The 8,287-nt window shown below is 49.8% G+C and overlaps 1 long non-coding RNA gene across 1 annotated transcript; it reads left to right on the plus strand.

The window, feature by feature from the left end:
- Positions 1-571: 571 nt before the first annotated feature.
- On the plus strand, positions 572-6,623 carry LOC119147693. The gene is made up of 4 exons (XR_005104121.1): positions 572-696; positions 1,900-1,944; positions 3,766-3,970; positions 6,533-6,623. It is a non-coding gene; the product is annotated as an uncharacterized LOC119147693 (long non-coding RNA).
- Positions 6,624-8,287: the final 1,664 nt, after the last annotated feature.

Raw genomic sequence — 8,287 nt, forward strand, 5'->3', positions numbered from 1 at the left:
CCGACACAAAAATGCTCCTGGGTTTGTGGTGCTCTGGGCTGGCTGTTTCCTGAGAATTTGGGGCCATTTCTCCTATTCCTCCTGTCTGAGATGGGTTGTGGGTTACTCCCAATTGGATGGTCACTACCAGTTCAGTCCTCTGACTCAGGCTGTGTGGCTGGACACGTGTCCCCCTTCCCAACTGCTTGCCCCTGGCAGGCATGTCGGTGAAACCTCAACAACTCACTGTCCCCCTCCTGAAGCTGGAAGCCTGTAGCTGCAGGTGGGGACCCCATTTCTAAGCGCCTCTCTCCCTAGATGTGGGAGCTGCATGCGCTGAATCACACCTACCCCATCCTCCTCCCAGCTTTGCCCCCTGGAGAACTGGTCCTCTGACAAAAGGGGCTCCTAAATACTGGCACCGCTCCACGGCTGGGCTGGGGGAATTTGCACGGGTGGGTAAACATCCATAAAAGCTGGCTGGGAAACCAGTGCTGCCGCTTAATCCGGGAGCCTGGCAGCCCATTGGGGTGCTCGGTCAGCAGGGGAAGGTTTAAATCTCTGCCCCCAACCCCTGCGCTGGTGGCCCTGTTCCATGGGGAAGCTCTGCCGGACAGACGCATACTGAAGGTGGTGTGGGGAGCGGGGCAGGCCCCTTGCTGCCCCAGTTTGGATGCTGCTGAAAGGGTGAGTGGTCCTGGGATGCTACAGTGAAGGGTATGTGGGGAAGGGTAGTCCTGGGAGGGTGAGGGTTTGGGGAGGGGAGAGCATCTCTAGCTATTTCTCATTGGCCTCATGACCTGCTCTTGAGGCTTTAGCGCATGTTTAAATGTCATGTGCTATTTTTTTCCGAAGGAAGGGGGAAGAAGGTGGGACAAGGCTGCAGCAGGGAACACTGACGGGATTTTAGGCAGCGTCTAGTAAAGAGTGAGGACTAGTGATGCTCTAAAACATGCTGCTTATCCTTATGGGTACACTCCCTCCTGACCCCCGGATCACACTTTGCTCTGTTTGCAAACTGCAGTGTGTTCTCTCAGTTTCAGTTCTACAAAGGACAGTGACAATTTGATATTCAAGCTTTTTCTTTTTTGCCATGGATTGGCCAATTATGTGAGAGAGGAACAATTGTAAACATTTTTTTTTAAAAGGCATCATCTGTTTTTTAACTGTTTTGGTCCAAGTCACCTATTTGTTATAACTCCATGGGATAGGAATCGACCTTTAAAAGTGAGAACTGAGATTTTCACATGCCTGCCTAACCAACTCAGATGTAAGAACACCCCTGATTACAGTTAGGTAACTAACAAATATACTTTGCAACACTTTTTTTTTCTGATTCCAAACTTTTAGGAGTAGACCTTGTCCTTTCAAATAAGTTTGTACAGCATCTCATGCAATAGATCCCTGGTTTGGAGATGGGGGGCATCTCTGGTATAGATCATGAGTCTAATAACTAACATACATCTAAAAATATAAATCATTCTCTTTTGAAAGGGTTTAAGAAAGATTTTGCGCTGTCTGCAAGCCATATGTTGCAATCACTTGAGCAGCTCTGGCTCATAGAGCTGATATATGAATTCAGGGGTGGGAAATGGGCTGAAACGAAAAGCCCTAGAACCAAAGGAAGGTGATAAACAAATAAGTAAAATAAAATAATCTAACTAAAGAGCAGCTGTGTTGAAGAGGAAATAAGGAATTGCCTACTAAATTATAATCAAACAATTAACATTTGGCACATGTATAAAGTTGCATTTGCAAATCTGAGGGGGTGGGAGGAGGTGAAGGAAAAAAACAGCTTCTGAAGAGCACCTTGTTTCCTGCACTTGAGCTTCAAAATCAGATCTCCAGACAATTTCCAGCACATCTAAACTGAAGGTTCACGATCTTTAGTCACGTCTACAAATGTTTTTGGCTCCTCAGTGTCAGCTGGACTTTCCTTTGCAGAAGGAACATCACAAACTCCAGGTAACTTAAACAGCTCCTGAGAAGAGCTGGGAAAATATAGCCTCAGGCAGGGCTGAGTAACCGCCCCAGGGCAGCTTGGGGCTATTTCTGGGCTTTGCAAAAATCCAGGAATGTGGAGGACTCTATTCCTGGTACCAAAAAATGCGAAGAAGCTCTGCCGAGAGACAGCTGCGAGTGGCATTGCTGGTTGGGGACGTGGCCTTCCCGCGTGGGCCAGCTGCTGTGGGGTTCTCGCTCCTTAGGGAGGGCCTTGAACGCCCCCCGGCTCGGCTGCCCAGCCTTTGGGATGCCAAGTGCCTAGAGAAGGCGGATGCAGCCCCGACTGCCCGCTCAGCATTGCCACGTTCCTCTGCTATTTGCAAAGAGTTAATAGTGGCAGAGCGGACATTTAATCAATCCCCCCCAGGCTGTGTATGGCTGGGATCTGGGGGTCCAGCACTGCCCTCGGACATGCTGGCCATCCCCTATCGAGCCCAGCTCAAGCCAGCACCGTTCTCATACCCTCCAATAGCTCTTTATGTTATTTCTACAGGAGGGTTTTGCTGAAAAGGTGATGAACACCCCTGCTGGTCACCCAACGAGAGCTGGTTTTATTTCCCTGTTTCTCTATTTCCCCTCTCCTTGCCCGCTGGCCGGCAGCAGGACTATTTTTATCCCTAAGCCCTCTGCCAGGCTTCATGTCCTCTGTGCGCTCTACCTTCCCCCACGGAGCAGCATCCTAGCCCTTGCAGACTGAGTGCAGGATGACAATCCGTGATAGCAGCTTCCCTCCCTCTAATATCCCCTTCCCCAGGGCAAGCAGCACCAAGCTCCCCACTGGAATAACCTCTTCCTGGGGAGAGGGCTTCTTGGCATGCCGCGAATACCAGACCTTTTAAGGGAAGCCCTCTCTAACCACCGCATAGAGATACCTTGGGAACATCTGTGCAGCCATGAGCCCTGTGAGCATCATTGGTTGCCCATCTCTCCTGGGATGCAGAGCACAGCTGGCAGCAGGGCTGTGGCGTGCATCTTTAAGCATTTCTTTGCCGTGCCATGGTGTTTACGCAGGGGCATTGCATGGATACCACGCGGCTCCGAGGAGCTGTTGAGACCCTGCCTTTGCTTTCTATTCTTATTATGGTGTTTCCATGCTGCTGTCGGCTCTTTATCACTGACAGCCAAGAAAACTTAATACTGTTTTGGAAGAAACAGTCACAGCCAAAAAAATTTAGCAGTATCCTTTATAGAGAAAACCCCAACCCACTTGTAGCTATTGAGTTTCCCTGACATTTCCATTTGTTTCTGAATAAGGCAAATTGCCAGTAAGAATAAGGGGGAGGAGAGAAATGATTGGTTTTAAAAGAGTAAAATATCAGGTTGTACAGTACTCAGTGCAGAGATTCTTGCTACCACGTTCAGACCCAGACTTTTGCTGGTGCCAAAGAAGGATTTTCATCCTCCTAGCAACAGGGATAGGGCATCCTCACCTGGTTTCCCCCCCAAAAGAAGTTTTTGTATCCTGCAAATACTGCATCTATTTAAAGGTTGAAAGCAGCCTTTGTGGGATGTTCCTGTGAATGTCCACCCATGTTGGATCACTGAATTGCTACTAGTGGATTATCTACCAGTTTGCCTGTACAAGGACATGGGTTCATATTTTGCTGCTTCTCATCAAGTGCTATCTGTACCTGAGGTATCAACTCCATCTCTCTTTCCCTAAATCCCTGTTTTCTAATAAAAATCTGAAGCTACTTCAGATATTTTTCAGCAATGCTTTGGTGAAAACTGGAAACCGGGAGGGAACTGGTGAAAGTTAAGGAATTTCTGTTATTCTTGCAGCAATCAGCAGGTTGTGCATCTCAGAAGGAAATGTTCACCACCACCAAATGCATGAGCAGAAATGTATGGCTTTGAGTTCAGGCTGCTGGGGTCGGACCCTTCACACAGTGACTGAAGGACAGCACTGCGACCTGGACCTGGAGTCCAAGCTCTCTTCTTCTGGCCGGGACACAGACCTTAGAGATCAAAGGCTTTGCCAAATCAGGTATGAGACACACACATGCACGCACAGGGGTAGATTTTTGGTTCTTTTAAGAGTGGTGCAGGTGTTTTTGGAGTTAACTTCCATACGTGAGCACAAATAGGGAGTGATGTGGCCATATTAATGCTGCTAACCCAGCAGGCTGCTGAAGCCCTTTACTTGGCTTGGGGTCACAAACACATTTCTCAGCCCTTCTTGGAAACCAGGAAAGAAGAGGGAGGGAAAGAAATTCCCTTCTTAACTAATCCTACTCTTCCTCCTGTTCCCTAGGCATGTAAGATAAAGCAAAGCTCATTTCCCTCTGAATTGTCCATCTTTTACTGCCTGTTGCTTAACTGCCTATCAGTCCTGAACACCGTTTTGATCTGGAAGAGATCCCCTTCGCAGTTAGCATCCATGCGCCTCAACTGAGTTCCCTGGGGGTTCTTTGCCCTATTGCTGGTCATGGTGATCAGAGTCATGGTAAACAACAGGTTTTGTTTTCAGGAGAGAGCAGACACTGAGGCCTGGCCCCATGAATTTAAGCCTCAAAGCTAGTCAAGCCAGTTTTTCAGGACAGGGGGAAAGCACACGTGTACAATGCTCTGCTTCTGCCTTAAACATACCCCAAGCGCTCTGGATGACAGTGCTGAACCAGGTCAAAGCCACCATCTGTGGAACACAGAGACAGCACCTTCTGCAGAAGAAGGTGGGATTTATCAAGCTCTGGGCCAACCAAAAAAAATCCATGGCTTTCCATGAGCTGTAACATTGCATTCATAGCATGAGGTGCTAAGCATCCTCATGTGCCCCTGCATTTTAGCATCAGTCTGAGATTCATAGTCATGCAATGCTTCACCCCGCTCTAATCTACCCCAAAATTACTTACAGGGAGGTTGTGGTAGTCCCAGCAGCTGTGTCACGCTGTAGACAGCCCCAGTGGAAAATCTACGGCAGCCCTTAGTGTATCCTGCGAGGAGCCCTGCTCCACTCCCCACACCCTGGGTCCTGTTCACTGCCTCCCAGTGGTCTCTGGCAGCTGGTTTTATCGCCGAGCACTGGGCTATGTTGAGAGGATGAACTACTTGGTCTATTTTTAGGGAAGAGTGAAATTGCTCTTCCACCAGGCTGAGTCAATCATGACTTTTAGCAATCCTAAACAGAGGGTGGGAAAGTCTGGGGGCCTGGCTTATTTTCAGAACTTATTCATTCAAAATACCCCTGGTGTAATCCAGTACGGGACAAGGGATGCTTCCAGGCAGCGGTGCAATGGGGAAGAGGCATTTCCCTGACTCACTGTCATGTCCTCAGGCTGTGGTCTGCACGGCCAGGCTTCCCTTGCCTCCAACCACCACCAAAGTTTTAAGGGAAAAGCTGGGAAGGTGACAGCTATTAGCTACAGCTTCTGGTTCCCTATTTCCTCATCAGTTGCAATATTTTAGAATCAAGAAAGAAAACAATAATTTTTGGAAAGTGAGGGGAAGCATGTATGCCAAGAAGGATGATAGAGCTATCTGCTTTATAGTCAGCTGGGAATCACCCCCATCCTTGCAGTCCCGCTGTTAGCAATGTGGTGCTGCGGGTAGCAGCTCTGGTAGGTGTTTGGAGAGGGATAATAATAAAGTACTCGGCCCCAGAAGGCTCTCAATGGCCTCAAAGCTCAGCTGGGTGATGGGTGCTACTGTCAGGGTATTAATGGGGGGTTACAGCTGTGCGCCAGAACTGGGGACCCTGGCCTGGCCATGCTGACTTACAAATACAAACATAACCAATGGCTCTGTGTGGCTTATTTTAAGAGTCTGCCTTTACCAGGCTGGGTTAGAGATATGGCTGATGTACCCAGTAATGTTTGAATCAGGCCCAGCTGTCCTCTTGATTTACTTTTCTGCAACCTTTAGAGAGCGTATGCATGAGTAAATCATGACATGGCGATGAAAGATGTGGGCTGGCTATGCCAATAGCAGAAGCCACCATCACCTGAGATAAAACACTCACTCAGAGGTGCTTAGGATCACAAAACACAGGGCAAGGGCTGCAAGAGACCCGTGCTCGGTCCCACCCTGCTGGTATCCTTCCAGGCCATGCCCATGACCAACAGCACCTAATGCCAAACATGGGACCACAGCGATGGAAGAGAGAGATGCACAGATGTGATGTCCTGGACCAGATGGGCTCAGGGCAAAAAAATTATCTATTTTATCTGCCAGCACAGAAGCTGTCATAGCCTTCCTGTGCCCCAATGCACTGTCAGAAATACAGGGTAGGGGTCCTTTCCCAAGGTCTTTCAGCCTCTCTGCAATGTGTTTGTGCAGTGTGCAGCACAGGGACATCTCCATTTCAGCTGAGCTTGTTGGTCACATAAAGATCTCAGCAACGTTGTGCTGAGTAGGTGAAGCACAACCCCAGTCCCCAAAGGGGCTCCACGCTCCTTGCTCCAAAGGGCCAAGCAACTCACTGCTGCTGATTTTCCAGTTTGAGATGCCTAAGTTTTTCCATTCCTTCCTCCTGAATACCTTTGCTGGGGTTTTACAGGGGTGTTTGGAGGGGGTGCTCTTTTCCCTATCTCTTTTCCCTATGGGTCTGCAGGTATCAGTCCCTGCAGAGGATGCTACACATCATCCGGGCTGCAGTTAAGCATGCGACAAAGTTTTCTCACCAACATCCCACCCCATCCAGCTGTAGATGACCATCTGCTGTCATGGAGGCTCCTGGAAGGGCCCAGCTCCTCCCCATCATAGCCCAGGTTCTTTAAACATCCTGCAAGGCTACGACTGACCAGCCCCTTGCTGTCTGTGTTAAGCCCAGTGCCTAGGAGGGTCATCACCCCTCCTTATCAAGTGGTCTCTGTGTTCTTTGTTTCTTCCTTCAATAAATGAGGCTCAGAGAAAAAAGCTAAATAAGAATGGGCTGAAATTTAACCAACCAGGACAGCAGGGAATACAGCCACCCTTGCTACTGCTGCGTGCTAAGAATTCTGTTTGCTGTGAGTGATGGTTGTGAACGAGGCAGCACTAGGCGTCTGGGAGAGGCTCAGACCAAAGTGGTCTGTGCTGAGTGTATCCTGTGATGTGGAGCAGGAAAGCGAGGGATGCTGTTAGGAAGGTGACAGACAGGTCTTTGGCCACCAGCCAGGATGTGAGTCAGAGGGCTGGGGATGCCTGGGGCTGGCAGCAAACACACACCCGCTCAGGTAGCATCAACTGGGTGGTGGGGGTGTCAGCAAACAGAGCAGCAGGCTGAGGACAGAGATACCTTATTTATTCCATACGGGTGGAGGGACATAAAGGCAGGAGGTGAAGGGCAGAACGTATGGGCTCAGTCAGCAGCTCATGACAGACATGCATGTGTGTATCACAAGGACACACGTGTACCCTGCAGGAGCACACAAGGTGCATGCATATTTTTATGTGAGCCCTCTCTTAATCTGCAGTATATATTTACCTGCCTGTCTGTCTAGCTGCAACATACAGCATACATATACTGGGGTGGTGGTCTGTCTGCATGCACAGCTGGCTGTTCACGCTCCTGCTGTCTTTCTCTCCATCCCTAGGCAGAGGACCTGGTCTGCTACGGGCTGTGATTTCCACATGTATCCCCCTCTCAGTGCCAGTTGCAGACTGCTCCTGTGAGCAGTGTCTTGCATGCCTGTGATATCTGAGCTACCTGACAGCTTTGCATAGCTCCTGGGGAAGGGTTTTTCTCCTGTCTGGAAGACAGCAACTAGTCAGAAAGCAGGAAATATGTATATATATATGAACAAAATCACTGGAGCACTGGGCCTTTCTGAGAGGCACAGAGATGTGGGAGGGGGAGACCAGCATCCTGGGGGTGTGTGGGTCTGTAGTAGAGGGCAGCCTGAAGCCCTTGACTGAGATGGGGTGGCTCTTGCTGGGGGCCAGGAGAAGAGGGTAGCAGGGGCTCAGCGGAGGAAAGGCTCTTTAGGTTAGATTGAGTGAGAGCAGAAAAAGCCAACTAGATGGGACTAGCCTGTGTGCTGTGATCGCTGCTGCTAGCCCAGCGGCTGGCAGAGCTCAGCCAGGCATGAGCAGAGGCTGATCACTCCCTTGCCCTCCGACTGCCTGGGAACCGCTGCATGATGCCATGGCAGCCCCCCCAAAAAGGTGCCTGGGATCCCAGCATCCCCGACTGGCTGTCACAGGGGCTGGGAGAGGTGAAAGGGGATGGATGGCACCTGTTTCTGCCTTTTCTTTCTGTGATGTGGGGTGCTTTCATGAGATGGATCTCATGCTTAAACACCCCAAGTTTCCCTCCTGGCTGAGTGGCAGAGGCACAAAGGGCTTAGAGCTGGGCAGATTGGCTACTTACAGGAGTCCTGACATT

Source organism: Falco rusticolus, chromosome 4 (genome assembly GCF_015220075.1).
Source record: "Falco rusticolus isolate bFalRus1 chromosome 4, bFalRus1.pri, whole genome shotgun sequence".
NCBI classification, from domain to species: domain Eukaryota; kingdom Metazoa; phylum Chordata; class Aves; order Falconiformes; family Falconidae; genus Falco; species Falco rusticolus.